The 16,081-nt window shown below is 45.0% G+C and overlaps 1 protein-coding gene across 3 annotated transcripts in view; it reads left to right on the top strand.

Moving 5' to 3' along the window:
• LOC134999373 (protein S100-A10-like) overlaps nucleotides 1–16,081 on the top strand; it is a 177,873-nt gene that overhangs the window by 18,106 nt on the left and 143,686 nt on the right. For 2 of the 3 annotated variants that reach the window (XR_010201605.1, XR_010201709.1), the window contains exon 2: nucleotides 11,025–11,178. The gene's annotated coding sequence lies outside the window, so the exon portion shown is untranslated. Of the gene's footprint in view, nucleotides 1–11,024; nucleotides 11,196–16,081 lie in introns of all 3 variants that reach the window. The other variant, XR_010201656.1, reaches the window with a different exon arrangement.

Below are 16,081 nucleotides of genomic sequence, written 5' to 3'. Positions count from 1 at the left end.
GGATTGGCTGGAAGAAACCGGAAACAGGAACTATGCTTAAAACTTGGTCTCCAACATGGCGGCACCCAGTAATGCAGACCTTTCTGCAAAGCCACATTGCTCACTGCCTCTGGTCTCCTAGCAACAGCTCAGCAAGAGCAACCCGCTGTAGCGGCGTCCCGCCACCACGAGCGGACCCCCTCACCGCCGACACTGCTGCCCACAGACCCGGCGCAGCAGCCCACCTCCGCCGCTGCCCGCACACTGCCAGAGAAGCCAGCCCCGCGGCCCCAGCGTACCGGTAAGACTCCGGACGCTGACAGTACCCCCCCTTTGCGGGTGGACTCCGGACACCTATATGGTTTAGTTGGGAACTTGGCATGAAATGTCCGAAGAAGTCTTGGAGCATGGACATCCTCTGCTTCTACCAAGATCTCTCCTCTGGTCCATTTCCCTTCCAATTAACAAGGTACTGGAGGCGACCATAACGTCTGCGAGAATCGAGGATCTTGTGAATCTCAAATTTATCTCCTTGTGCTGATTGAATCTTGGGTGATTTAGGCAAAGCAGTTCTGAATCGATTAAGTACCAAAGGTTTTAAGAGAGAAATATGAAATGCATTAGGGATTCTTAACTGCGGAGGTTATTTCACTTTATAAACCACAGGATTCAAAACTTTTTCGATTGGGTAGGGCCCAATAAATCTGGGAGCAAACTTTTTTGTATGAACCTTTAATCTTAGGTTACGTGTGGAAACCCAAACCTGATCTCCTACCTTAAGGCTTGGTACAGCTTTTCGCTTCAGATCTGCATAGGTCTTATACCTCTTGGATGTCTTGAGCAAGGCCTTGTGAATTTGTTTCCAGGTTTCAGTAAATTGTCGAAGTGTTGACTCTGCGGCAGGAACCTTGAGCGTAGGCAGAAGTTGGAAGTCAGGAACTCTCGGATGGTAACCATAATTAATGAAGAATGGGGAAGATTTTGTGGCAGAGTGATAGAGATTGTTATGGGTAAACTCTGCGAACGGGAGGAAGTTCAGCCAGTCGTCCTGTGAGGAGAACATGAATAAACGCAGACAAGTCTCCAGATCCTGGTTCACTCTCTCTGTTTGACCATCCGTTTGGGGATGATATCCTGAGGAGAAGTTCAATTTCACACCAAGAGCAGAACATAGGGATCTCCAAAACTTGGCCACAAACTGAGGACCTCTATCAGACACGATTTCCTACGGTAGACCATGAAGTCGAAAGATCTCTGCTATAAATAATTTTGACAACTGGGATGCTGATGGAAGATTAGCCAGAGGGACGAAGTGTGCCATTTTAGAGAATCGGTCAACTATGACCCATATGGTGATCCATCCACCAGACATAGGTAAATTAGTAATAAAGTCCATAGAAATATGCGTCCATGGTCTCAGTGGCACAGGTAACGGATGGAGTAACACGGCTGGAGGACCTTTGGGACTCTTATGCTGGGCACATTTTGGACAGGCAGCCACGAATTCCTGAACATCAGTCCTGAGATGAGGCCACCAGTAGGAGCGCTGAATGAATTTGCATGGCCCATGAAGGAGGAGGAGTGAGCCCATGTAAGACGTTTTTTGCGAAGATTTGGTGCAACGAAGATCTTTCCTGGAGGACGAAGTGGAGAGGTATTAGTTGCTGAAAAAGAGGTGGATTCCAGGATGAATTGCTCTTTTGAACAGTCAGAGGGTTCTTCAGAACTTAGGGAGCGAGATAATGCATCTGCCTTTTTGTTGAGGGAACCTGGTCGGTAGCTAAGTTTAAAGTTAAAACGGGTAAAGAAGAGTGCCCATCTTGCTTGGCATGGGCTCAGACATCGGGCTGACTGTAGATACAGGAGGTTCTTGTGATCCGTGGTTACTGAGATTGGATGCTGAGCTCCCTCCAACAAATATCTCCACTCCTCAAAGGCCAACTTAATCGCCAGTAATTCCTGTTTCCCAATAGCGTAATTCTGTTCAGCAGGGGAAAATCTTGTTGAGAAGAACGCACAAGGATGGACCTTCTTGTTCTTGAAGAGCTGGGATAATGCTGGTCCTACTCCTACAGTAGAGGCATCAACCCCCACCAAGATCGGACGGCTGAGATCAGGTTGTCGAAGAACTGGAGCGGTCATGAAGGCCTCCTTTAAAGATGAAAAGGCTTCCAAAGCCTCCGGAGACCACTTGGCAGGATCGGCTCCTTTCCTAGTTAATGCGGTTGTGGGAGCTATGACAGAAGAATAATTTTGAATGACTCTTCGGTAGAAGTTAGCGAACCCCAGGAAACGTTGAACTCCTTTAAGGGTAGCTGGAAGTGCCCAATCCTGAATCGCCTGGACTTTAGCGGGGTCCATCTGTAACCTCTGCCCTGAAAGAATGTAACCGAGGAATGGAATCGTTGGGTACTTCAAGGTGCACTTCTCTAATTTACAGAATAATTGATTCCTTCGTAAACGAGTTAGCACTTCTCTGACTTGTTCCCAATGGGTCTTCAGATCCCTAAAAAAAATGAGGATGTCATCCAGATACACTACCAAGCAGTCATAGAGGAGGTCTCTGAAGATTTTGTTAACAAACTCTTGAAAGACGGCTGGGGCGTTACATAGGCCAAAAGGCATTACCAGGTATTTGTAATGGCCATTGCGGGTACTAAATGCCGTCTTCCATTCATCACCTGGGCGAATACGTATAAGATTGTAGGCCCCTCGTAAGTCCAACTTAGTAAATACAGTAGCTCCTTTAACACGGTTGAACAGTTCTGGAATCAGGGGTAACGGATATCTTTTCTTAATTGTTATGTCATTGAGACCTCTATAGTCAATACAGGGCCGCAAACCTCCATCCTTCTTTTTGACGAAGAAAACCCCCGCCCCGGCCGGAGATGTGGAAGACCTGATGAACCCTTTATCCAAGTTCTCCCAGATATACTCCGACATGGCCTGTGTCTCGGGATGTGAGAGAGGGTAGATTCGACCTCGGGGAGGAGTCTTACCCGGTACTAGCTCAATGGGACAATCCCAAGTACGATGCGCAGGCAAGGTGTCCGCCCCATGCTTACTGAAAACATCTTGAAAGGCTTGGTATTCCACAGGAAGGCTGGAAGGACTGGAAGAACAGAGAGGTCTTACTGAAGGTAAACAGTTCTGTCCCCAAGAGTGAACATCCATAGTTTGCCAGTCTATGTGGGGATTGTGTCTGATTAACCATGGACACCCTAGGATCAGTCCATGAGAGGCTCTTTAGGAATTACAAGGAAAGAGATTTTTTCTGAATGAAGAACTCCGACCTTCATCTTGAGAGGAATAGTACTAAAGGATATAATACCCTCAGGGATATAACTTCCATCCACCACAGTAACAGAAATGGTACGATCCAAAGGAACCATTTGTATTCCAGATAGTTTGACCAGAGCTGATGTAATGAAGCTTTCGGCGTCTCCGGAGTCGAGTAGTGCAGGGATGAGAAGAGAAGAAGAAGGGAGCTCCAACAGGGTTAACAAGACAGACTCTTTGTTGGTATGTAATTCTGAGAATTCTCCTAGCTTGACCTCTCCAGCAAAAGCTAGGAGCGGGCGTTTCCCGGACGTAGATGGCAAGTTTTGACAAAGTGATCAGATGCACCACAATACAAGCAGAGGATCCCTTGTCGCCGTCTCTGACGTTCTTCATTGGAGAGGCGGGAGCGATTGATCTGCTTGGGTTCTTCCGCAGTTGGTGATGATGGTGTTGGTGGAAGAACAACTCTAGGCTTAGGGCGATCTGACCGCAACCTCTCCATACAGCGTTCTCTGTACCTCAGGTCTAATTTATTGCATAAAGAAATTAATTTATCCAACTTATCAGGTACGTCCTGAGTTGCGAGGTCATCTTTGATCTTTTCGGAGAGACCGCTCCAGAAAGCTGAAATGAGAGCCTCCTCATTCCAGTTCAGTTCTGAGGAGAGAGTACGAAACTGGATCACGTACTGACTGACCGTACGCATGCCCTGATGCAGGCGCAGGATCTCCAATGAGGCGGCAGAAGTCCTGCCTGGTTCGTTGAAGATTCTTCAAAAGGTGGCCACGAATTCTGAATAGTTAGGATGGGATCCATCCTCTCCCACAAGGGTGAAGCCCATTCCAACGCTTGCCCGGTAAGTAAAGAAATTATATAAGCTACTTTGGTTCGTGCTGATGGGAAGTTGTCCGACTGTAGTTCGAACTGGATTTCGCACTGGTTAAGAAACCCGCGGCATTGTTTTAGATTCCCATCGAACTTACTGGGAGGTGGTAAATGCAACTGTGGAAGTGGTACTGGTACAGGAGGAAGCGGGACCGGAGGTGCTAATGTGGGAGCAGCTGTAGATACTTGAGGGGCCTTCATTGCAGCACAGAGAGAGTCGAGACGTTCGGACATATTCTGCATGAACTGCACAATTTGAGATTGTGTGGCCTCCTGCTTACTTAAGCGAGACCAGATATCTGCAGTTGAATCCCCTCCTGAGGCCTGATCACCCGTCGAATCCATTGGGCCAGTGCTTACTGTCACGTCTGGTAAAGTTTGAGGATCCGGCAGCTGAGACTTGCCTGAGGCGGTAGATGGCTGTGGGTGAACAAGATGAGGGGGTTGGATATAGTTCCTTCGCATGGGACACGGAGCAATGAAGAACGTAGGCGGGGTTGAAAGTCAATGAATAGTGTTTATTATGTACAGGGCTGAGGTAGAGAACTGTGGCTGGAGCACGATGGTTAAAGAACGTAGTTGCAGATAAAGAACTGCAGGTTGTGGCTTGGAAGATGAGGTTGTGAATAATAAACTGCGGAACTGTGGATGGTGGTAAAAAGACGTGGCTGGAGGTAAGAACTGTGGACTGTGATTTGAAAGACGAGACTGTAGATGATGAACTGTGGAACTGTGGATGGTAGTTGAAGACGTGGCTGGAGACAAGGACTGTGGACTGTGGTTTGGAGGATGAGGCTGAAGATAACAATCTGTAGGTTGTGGTTGGTGGTACAAAGACGTGGCTGGTGAAGTAGATCTTTGGAGTGTAAAACGAATAACAAGTGGCGCTAGACAACCAGACTGTGATAAAACATTTATTTTCTAAAATGCATATAGAAGTTATAACAAACTCCCGGGGGTAATAAATCTTAAAACATCACAATATATGAATTAGCACTAAATATGTCTCATTTGTTTATAAAAAATAATAATTAAAGCATCAATAGTGGATAATCCTATTAACATATAATTAATTTATAAGTAACACCTGGAAGGTAAAAAGCCTTTTGTGGATTCTGTATGTGCACACTGATACTACTAGTTAATAGAGCAAAAGTCACTAGCAACCGTATTCTATTAGACAGTTGTAAAAAATCATGAGTTCATGGCAATGGGTAGCTATTGCAGAAAAAAACACATGTGTATTAATAGCTGTGTGCACACAGTTACCACTGGGCAGGAGCTCCTTCAGTCTCTGCTCCCTGGTGCTGTCCCGCGGTCCGGATGGAGACACTCACCAGAGCCTCAGTGGACAATCTGGAAGCCGCGCCGTGCGGGATATCTCAATGAGCCGCACCTGTGCTGCATCCTTTCATCTCTGCAGCCCGACCGCACACTCCAAGTTGGAGCGGTGGAAGCTACGGGTGCCGTCTCTCCAAGTCCGGCGCAGACCGGCGAACGGAGCCCCTGTCGGATGCCCGCCCAATAGAAGATAGGCTCACTGCGGGTCACACACACCAGGAACGTTCATTCCATCTAACTCCGGATCCACCAGCTATTAGCCCCTGTTTGCAAAACACGGAGGTACCGGAGACGGTGTGGATCGGGCTAGGACGGCTCATTGAGATATCCCGCACGGCGCGGCTTCCAGATTGTCCACTGAGGCTCTGGTGAGTGTCTCCATCCGGACCGCGGGACAGCACCAAGGAGCAGAGACTGAAGGAGCTCCTGCCCAGTGGTAACTGTGTGCACACAGCTATTAATACACATGTGTTTTTTTCTGCAATAGCTACCCATTGCCATGAACTCATGATTTTTTACAACTGTCTAATAGAATACGGTTGCTAGTGACTTTTGCTCTATTAACTAGTAGTATCAGTGTGCACATACAGAATCCACAAAAGGCTTTTTACCTTCCAGGTGTTACTTATAAATTAATTATATGTTAATAGGATTATCCACTATTGATGCTTTAATTATTATTTTTTATAAACAAATGAGACATATTTAGTGCTAATTCATATATTGTGATGTTTTAAGATTTATTACCCCCGGGAGTTTGTTATAACTTTTATATGCATTTTAGAAAATAAATGTTTTATCACAGTCTGGTTGTCTAGCGCCACTTGTTATTCGTTTTATAGTTTTTGTTTTAAGGGACTGGCAATTCCCTTCTTCAAGAGGCTGCTGACAACCACAGTGCAGTGCTATTCACCTGAGCGCATAGTTTTTTTCTATTTCTCAATAGATCTTTGGAGTGTGGCTTGAAAGACAAGGCAGAAGACCTGAGGCCGACTGTGCCCAAAGAGTCTTACTGGACCTGGTTTTCCAGGAGCGCTTCCACAGGCAGTAGCAGGTTAGGAACGGCAGGACTGCAGCAGCAACAGAGAACCGACCAAGCAGGAGCAGGAGTAACCAGAATACGACAAGGATCCTGGGAGCACAGGCTAAAGCACCTACAACAGGGTTGTAACTTGAAGCACTGGTGTCCCTATCCTAAACCAGCCCCCTTTTATAGGGAGATCTTCCCCTGGATTGGCTGGAAGAAACAGGAAACAGGAACTATGCTTAAAACTTGGTCTCCAACATGGCGGCCCCCAGTAATGCAGACCTTTCTGCAAAGCCACATTGCTTACTGCCTCTGGTCTCCTAGCAACGGCTCAGCAAGAGCGACTCGCTGTAGCGGCGTCCCGCCGCCACGAGCGGACCCCCTCACCACCGACACTGCTGCCCACGGATCCGGCGCAGCAGCCCACCTCCGCCGCTCCTCGCACACCACCAGAGAAGCCAGCCCCGCAGCCCCAGCGTACCGGTAAGACTCCGGACGCTGACACTCAGTGAAGAGCAAAGTGATGGAGCAACTAAAAGGTCCGGCCCTACAGGAAGCCAAATCTTGGGCAGAGGTGGAGCGAAAAACAGCGCAAGACATCTTTAAAAAATTAAAATGCATCTTTGTTTCCCGAACCTTCTCTAAGCTTATGAGTCGTCTATATGCAAGGAAACAACAGCCCCAAGAGTCACTGAGGGAGTTTGCTCTAGGCCTGTAGAAAGCCATGAAGGCGATACAAGCGCGAGAGACATGAGAGGTGAAACAAGTTGACGAGACTCTTATTAGCTTATTCATAGAAGGGGCACAGGGTGAAGCGACACGTGCTCAACTCAGAATGTGGAGACACCTAAATCCTGAGAGTGCTTTCTCGGAGTTCAAAGAAACTGTTCTAGACATTCTTGGGCTTAATCAGAAACTGATTCAGAGTATAGAACACCGACAGAGCCAGAGGAGAGTGGAAACTCGGGAGAAGCCAGATCATATGTGACACCTGACATATTGATGCCCAGAAAGATGTTCACACAGCAAGTGCAAGCCAGCCAGGATCCGATTGGTGCTCTTATAAGTGCAGTCACGGAAATGATAAAAGTTATAAAGGAGATATGCAAAAAAATGGTTACCCAAAGGTACTCGGGCGCTTGAGGTTTGAGATGCTATGTCGAGCAGCAGCCTCAGATAAATACAGGAAGTCACTCCCCCATAGATAAACAAATGCAAAACAAAGATGGGGGCTGCGCTAAAATGATATATGTTGACAATACTGATATAATGAATACTTGAAAATGTATTAATAGTTAATACACTAAAATAAGGTGATTACACCTTAATGCATGCACCAATAATAAGATAAAAATTGCAGTTAGTACAACTGATAAAATAAGGGTTACCCAATCAGCCAGGAATATTAGGATAGCTTTCAATCTAGGAAGTCCGTTCCAGGTTGTTTCCCCCAATACTAGAGTCCAGCGAAAGCAATTAGGAGGCTAGCAAATAGTCCAATGTTGAAACTTTACCGCTAGAGGGTATGTTGCTCCTGATGTTTAAGTGGTGAGCTCCTCATGCATTGCGGTGAGCAAAGTTCATCGGTTCAGCAAGTGAAAAAATCCTCCAAATCAGAGTAGTTTTCTGGGTTTCCGTGGGGGATAGTTCGCTCTCCAAGTAGAATCCTGGCGTGGGTCCCTATACACCTGACGCGTTTCGCTGCGGTCAAATAGCAGCTTTTTCAAAGTATCAGTATTGTCAACATATATCATTTTAGCGCAGCCTCCATCTTTGTTTTGCATTTATAAAGGAGATATGCCTGGAACAGGTGGAAAGTAATAGCAGAGAATGGCGACCTGGTCATGAGAGGACCCACGAGATGGAATGTTCCAAGGAAGACTAGCAGACCTCCGACTGACCAGTTTGATGGCCAAGAAACACCCATATGTCGGCAATCCTTGGAGACAGCAGAAAGAATAGGACCACCATGGGTAGAACAATCCAGACTTGCAAGTCCAAATGTGGTGGTCCAGTGCCAAGTGAGAGTGTCTGGTGTACCATCTAAGGGTTATGTTCAGTGATCCAACACGAGGAAAATTTCCGGCCAAGTTGTGTTGTTCAGTGTGTCACGTGGCTACAGGTTTATAAAGCAAACTGACACCAAAAGGAGGGTATACGTGCATTATACAGCCATTCAGAAGACCAGTCCTGCAAGGTGCTTCAAGTAGCCTGAGAAACTGTGAGATGGCTGAGTTTGAAATTGCGAGTGGAAAGAAGGGCATCAAAGCTGTAAATGTGACTGGCCCTGATGGTGTACCCGTATGAGGCCGCAAATGTGCAACCAATTGTAATCAACTATGGTGCTTCCGGTGTTATGGAAATCCTCCACGCAATGGTCAGCGAAATTATCAATACAGCGACTGTGGTGAAAGACCGAGAAGTTGAAAGTGTAACTGGTAGAGGAAATTACATTCCACCACAGCCTTACCAGAGGTGTCAGAGACCAGGTAGATACGGACAACAAGGACCAGACATCTCAGAGCAGAGAGAACCCTTGGAGAGAACCCCAGAGCAAGGTGAATCATTAAGTCGAACTGATAAACTAGAATTGGAGGAACCTAGTGAAATGGTGCAGGATGTAGTCAGGCCTGAACTCCCTCCAGAGCCAACATGTGAGAGCACACCAAAAGTGGAAGACACCGATTCCAGTACGGCCAGCCCCAGTCAGGCAGACCCAAGTACCACTTACAAGGAAAAAGACACTGAAGAAGTTGTCCAAATGGCCATGGCAGAGGGATCAGGGCCCCTTAAACACAAAGTGTAGATTTGGTTAAGTCATAGCCCAAATCTAATGTCCCTGCAGAGATCCCTAGATGAAAAAGATCCTCAGCATTGAAAGATTTGTCAGAAATTGTGACTGTCTCTTTAAACAGAATCTGATCAATTTCAGCCTCTGAGAAACTGAATGTCTCTCCCAAGTCTGTCAGTCTGGTGTTCAAACAAAAATACCATAATCCTCCAGCCATACTTAATAAATGCACATTTGACCTCATGGTCTTGGTAATTAATGAGGCTAACCATGAATTGCTTCCCTTGAGTTTGATCATGATTTGTTTCTCATGTTGCTGGAACTTATTCTGAATAGAAATTATTTTTTATTTGATAGCCATTTTTATGTGCAGCTAAGAGGGTGTGTGATGGGGTCATCTGTGGCCCCGTCGTATGCCATCATATATATGTTTGAACAGGAGAGGAAAATGTTTTTCTCTAATCCTATATCTTGTGAGCATATTATGATGTATTGCCGCTACATTGATGACATGTTCTTGTTATGGTCAGGTGGACAAGAATCGTTTATATCTTTGATGAATGAAATTAATAGTCTAGAGTCTACAATCAAATTTACATACTCTTGTAGTATGTCTGAAGCTTATTTTCTAGATGTTTATATCCACATTGTTGATGGAAAGATAATAACTGGGGTTTTCCATAAACCCACGGATCGTAACACAATGCTTATGGCTTCTGGTCACTACCCTGAGGCCTTAAAGAAAGGTTTGCCTCATTCACAAATGATGCTGGTTGCACGCATCACCAGTGACCATACTGTATTGTCGGGTGAACTGGACATTATCATGACAAATTTGTCAATCGAAACTATAATATTGGTGTGTTGACGAAGCAAAAAGAGGAGGTCTTGGCTATTACAAGACAATCTCTATTGGATCCAGTTATTAAAAACAGAGAAGATAAGAAATATCAGGGATAGAGTAGTTAGAACCGATATTTCGGGTATGGGTATCCCTAAGACCCCTGATGTTTACTATAAACCCCCTGGTTGCTATCGCTGTAGTGGGTGCACTACCTGTCATTATATGTTCAACTGCTTTTAAACATCTACATAACCAAAAGAAATATGATATTAGGTTTGTACTTTCCTGTTCTACCACCCACGTTGTGTATATTATAGTCTGCCCATGTGGGCTTTACTATGTGGGGCAGACTATTAGGAAGTCTTCAGAAAGGATGGCAGCACATAGGTCAGCTATTAAATTAATTTTGGAAGGCAAAATAGTGGACCAACCAGTTGGCTAAGCACTTTAAAAAGGCTAACCATACTTTAGAATCTCTCCGCTACTTCATAATTGACCATGTGCTGGTGTCACAACATGGGGGTGATAGAGCAAAAACTTTATTGATTAAGGAAGCCAGGTGGATCACCAGACTGGGGACTACCAGTCCGGCTGCTCTTAACGAGAAGATTAATTGGAATACTTTGATCTAGTTACTCTGCACATTTTAATATGTCTGTCTAAATGATATGATATTTTGACTCATGTTTATATAACATCCAGCTGAGGTTGTATACTCAGCAATGTGTATATTATGTACACAATATATATTAGTTATATTTCTTTTGTGATTTGCTGTATTTTCATGTGTATATGTTCCTTGTAAATAATGTTACGATTATTTATGTGTTTTTAATATGGCTGATCTGCTGCTTGTGTCTCTATCTTCTCTCCAGCTGGTGACTATGGACCGCATGCCGTGTACTGGGTGGAACGCAAGCTGCGGTTTCCCAGACTACGAGCTATGCGACGACCGGAACCTGGACGGCGGAAGTGACGCAATGACGGGGACACTGTGCAGAGCGGGAGATGCGGCGATGATCAGTCCAGGTGGGGTATTTAGGAGAGTGAGTATGTTGTTTCACTGTTTGTATGCTGTTTCTGTCCTGACGACGGGACATACGGTCCCGAAATGTTTACTATTGGATAAACAATTCTTTTTTATCATTTGTTGTCTCCGAGTGCCGAGTTCTTCTGGAGGATTTTATATATATATTGTCAAAGTCAGAAAAATATCACTATGCACACTGCCATATTTGCACCTCATGCGAGCTCCCGCTGCGCTTGCAAGAGCTCTCCCGTGCGTGCACATACTCGCCTTCGCGGATTTACGGTAGAGTTTGTATGCGTCTAGCGGGCGACTCAATCGATATATATTTTAACCATATAATGTATTTTGTAGATTATGGTCCCTTTGATAGATTCTGAAAGTTTAGTTAATGTAGCATGTTCATGGACAGAGAGATCCCTCTTTTTCTGATACAAGGGGTCAGACAAGGATTACACAGTGGTGTTTAGTATCCATCGGAAGAGTATTTAATTAGCAATATTCCGGTGTTGGTTTGGAGCAGATTAATCGCTCGTGCGAATAGTTATGGACATAAGAAGTTTATGTCCATTTACTATTATTTGCACTTACTTATCCATGCGGCGGGAAACCTAGTTTCCCACCCACCTGAGCAGTTGGAAGTAGACACAGCCCACCTGTATGAATCAACCTATGACCTTTTGTTTTAGTGAGAAGACGAATTCCTGTGTCCAATGAACAATGAGATTGTAGGGACCATTGAATTGTATTGTGTGTGGGGCATAAATAGACAAGCCGATCACATCCAGCTCACTCTTCAATGGTTCTCATTGCTGATAATCGGGAGCTGGATGTCCAGAGGCGCATGCGATCGTTCCCCTTTGTGCGTAAGTTTTTCTCCGCAATCATATTGTCTTTCTTGTTATTCTGAGCCATATCTCTCTCTCTCTCTCTCTCTCTTCTCTTTCTCTCTCGTTTCTCTTATATCGTTATTGTACTGATATTGTATTTCATGTGTAGTTATCTGGTTAGGTAGTCTATGTTATATTGGTAGTGTATGACTTGTATTGTATTATTCTTTTGAACGTTCATTCATTTCCTTAAAAGGCGTTAGACCCTTAGACCGGTATTGTGTGTTCATTATATTGCAGTGGGTAATAGGAGCGTCTCTATCGCTCAAACAGCTTTAGTGTAAACCCACTTACTAAGTGTTGCATTCACATCTTATCACTACACCAAGGGTTACTGCATAATACACTGTTTCATGGTATAGTTATAAAGGTTTAACATTGTGAGCGTCTGCGCCGCTGGTGATCTCCTCGTGGTCCCGAGCGTTCGCTACGCTATAGCGAATCCTTACGTTAGTCGGCAGCCAATAGCGTGCCTGCCTGTGATCTCTTGGCCGTGAGCGAACGTGGCGCTTGAGCGTCTCGACTACGGCTAAGCGATTGTTACGCAACGTGCGTACCCTTACGGTATTCCATACGTTAATAGCGTACAGTGTTCTTAGACCTCTTAAAGGGTTTTAAGTAAGATAAATATTTAGCTTTATCAATTGGCGGCTCGTCCGTCCTTCACATATCTCTGCTAGGTAATTCCAGCAGACATTATCCATCAGCAAAGGGCGGGAGATCATATTCCTCGCAGTGCTGTCTGGATAAGCGTCTGCTTCGCTTAGTAAAGGGTGCTGAAGGAATCCGGAACCGGAGGTAAGAACAACACGCTAGGGTCTTTTAAAACTGTTTATTTCTGTCTTGCGTACGCACGCACGCACATATCTGCATTTCTTTTCATTCGTGTATTTTCATATATCACTCTTCTGTTTGCCATTCTATAATTGATAAACGTGCTAAGAGAGATTTGCTGCTATTTCATAGTTAAAGTATAAAAGTAATACATTAAGAGATAAATTGCAAAACACACACGCAGCTCTGCCTAAAGATACAAGGAGAGATTGGTGTGGTGTTCGGTAGATGATCGAGGATCACCTACATTGATAAACGTGTAAATTGTGTTATGGTGGATATTTGCTTTGTGTACACGTGTCTCTAACAAAGGGTGAGACTCGCGTACGCAACTCAAAGGCCGACGCACGCAGCGTATATTACGCAACGGAGCGTCCGGGTACGCCCACGTAACTCAAATCACACGCTAGTGTTATTGTAACAGGCGAAAAGGTGGCAACGCGATAAATAGCGCAAATCTATTTTAGTGTCCGAAATTTAGACTAACAGATCCTTCTCCAAATTTACAACACATCTGATCTAAAGGAAAGAAAATTTCTGCGCAGAAATAGAAATAGAAACAAAAGTGTACATGTGGTGAGTGAGTGTTTGCATATATAAGTTTATACAATTTTTGAGGTTTGAACCACAGGAAGTCGAGTTCTCGCAGGGTACATACATGTAAGTGACGTGCATGGTGGCAAGGGAGGCATCCTTTGTTAAACATAAAATCTGAGCATTAGAGTACAGCAGACCAGGAGGTCTATTGTAGCACAGACCAGGAGGTCCGGAATTGACCAGGAGGTCCAGGTACAGCAGACTAGGAAGTCCGCTATAAATAGAGAAAAGAGCACAACCCAGGGGGTTGGTGCAGAACCCATATAGGCCAATAAAGCTCATGCTGAAGGAATTCGCAGCCGCAATTTTCGATTCCACTGGTCGCTCCGCACATAAGATTAGTTGCTTATGTGCTGAACGATTGTACCGCACATAATTGTGTGCATTAGTTAATCTGACCAGTACCATTTGTGTACGAAACGGGTCATAAACGCTATTTGTACATTCTGACGTGATTTGTGTAATTTTTTATTTTCTGAAGGGAAGTTCGCTGGTCACTCAGGAATTATCCAACAACCAACAGTTACTGGAAAGGGTCAATGCTCTGCGGAACACACTCACATGTTCCAGTAAACGAAGGTTCATAGGGGCCCTGGGTCGAGTACGCCAGCACTAGGGCAGTGTGTAGGTCGTATTGGTCGGCGTGGGCGAGTGAGTGGGGTACTCGGTAAACCGCCACCGTCAGCCTATCGTGAACATTTTGGTTTTTGTAAGGGTTCGCTGAAGACCCTGATTGAAGGTCAGAGGTGGTGAAAGCAACACCTGCAAGTTATGGGGGCCAATTGTTCAGGTAGGGGGCGATCAACCTCGGTTCGGGTTGATTCAGTAAACCGACCAGTCGGGTCGGCAAGGTACGTAATGTGTGAAAAATACGGTTCACACACAGAGGTTTTATGTGATGAATGGGAGAGAATGACTGTGCATGACAGGGAGAAGTTCCCAAGAGTAGGCAGCTTTAGCCCAGAAGTGTTACAAAATCTAAGGAGGAGGATATGTCTCATTAAATCAACAAAGAGACGAATCAAACATTATGATTATTTGCAGTTATGGCAACAGGAGGGTGAAATACAGAGAGGATTGGCTCAGGCGGCGGGATCTAATCCTATCAAGAAACTGATAGCCACGGCCCCGCCGCCACCATACATATCAGGAGAGAAATTGGTTGCGGAGAATGACGCATTAGGGTGTAACAAACAAATACTTAGCAACTGTGTAAATGTTAATAAGTTAACCAATGCAAGTATTAACCCGTGCAAGTTGTACCCTGTTTTGAACTTTCCCCAGGAGTGTGATCAAGAGGACGAATCGGCAACAATATCGGCGCTCTCTCTAGCAGCCACCATATCAGAAACAATAGTAGGCACGGCCCAACCCTTAAGATTAGTAACAAAGCCCCCTAGCGGAGGGACAGGTGAGGTCGTATCAACGGGTAAGTATGGCACCATACACTATGCTGAAACCATTTCACCACAGGCTGTAGAATCTACACAGAATGATATTATTAAACTTGCTCCCGTTAGGGTAATAGCAGTTCCAAATGGGAAAACGGACACCACAGGAGTCACTCCTATCAGAAACATTGCCATGTACAGCCCGTTTTCCCGAATGGAATTAAGAACCATCGTGTCTGAATTCCCTGATCCTAGAAAAGATCTAGTTGCTAGCCAGAAATACATCAGAAACCTAGGGAACACTTTAGAGCCCAATAACAAAGACTGGCAGGTATTGCTGAGGGCTTGTTTACCCTCCAATGTCGACTCGGCTCAATTTTTAGCTGACTGTGGATTGGATCAGGATGTACCTCTTACAGATGTGTACAACAAAGACAATGTAAAAAGGATAAGTTTACAGTTAAAGGAGTATTTTCCAGCTGTAGTTAAATGGAACACGATTTTCTCCATTAAACAAAAAGAGTCAGAAACTGCTGCAGAGTATTTTAACAGGGCATTACTAGATATGGCAAAATACACAGGCATAGAGGACATTAAAACAAACATAAACCATCGAGAAGTAGCAGTATCTGTACTAATGGATGGTTTAAAAGAGGCATTAAAGACAAGGGTACAGACCACGCAACCATGTTGGCGAGGTCTGTCGGTGGCTACTTTGAGAGAGGCAGCTGTGGATCACAATCGGAATATCACCAGACACAGGGAATTACAAGGTGATAAGTTAATGGCCGTAAGTATACAGGCCCTGACCACAAGGCAGCCTTTGTATAGATCACCAAACCCTGTGGGTAAGTCAAATGTGGTAACCTGTTATTTCTGTCATAGAGAGGGACACTTTGCACGAGACTGTAAATCAAGAAACATACAAAAGCCTTATCAACCTCCTAGACAACGATACGACACACGACATTGGGAGCAGGGTCCGCAGAAACGGAGTTATGAGCCACATGCAGGGGAAACAAAAAGATACCCCCCGAACAGAGACTGGCAAGCCTCTGGTAGTTCCCATTTAACCCCTTCACAAGTAGTTGCTGCCAGCGGGATTCAGGGAGGTCACCATACCCAATAGAGGTGTGGCTATACCTGTAATCTGCAGCCAGTAAAATTGATTGCAAGTCTTGGAAGTGAACCCG

This window comes from Pseudophryne corroboree, chromosome 1 (genome assembly GCF_028390025.1).
Source record: "Pseudophryne corroboree isolate aPseCor3 chromosome 1, aPseCor3.hap2, whole genome shotgun sequence".
Classification (NCBI taxonomy): domain Eukaryota; kingdom Metazoa; phylum Chordata; class Amphibia; order Anura; family Myobatrachidae; genus Pseudophryne; species Pseudophryne corroboree.
This window is presented reverse-complemented; position numbering and strand designations above follow the sequence as displayed.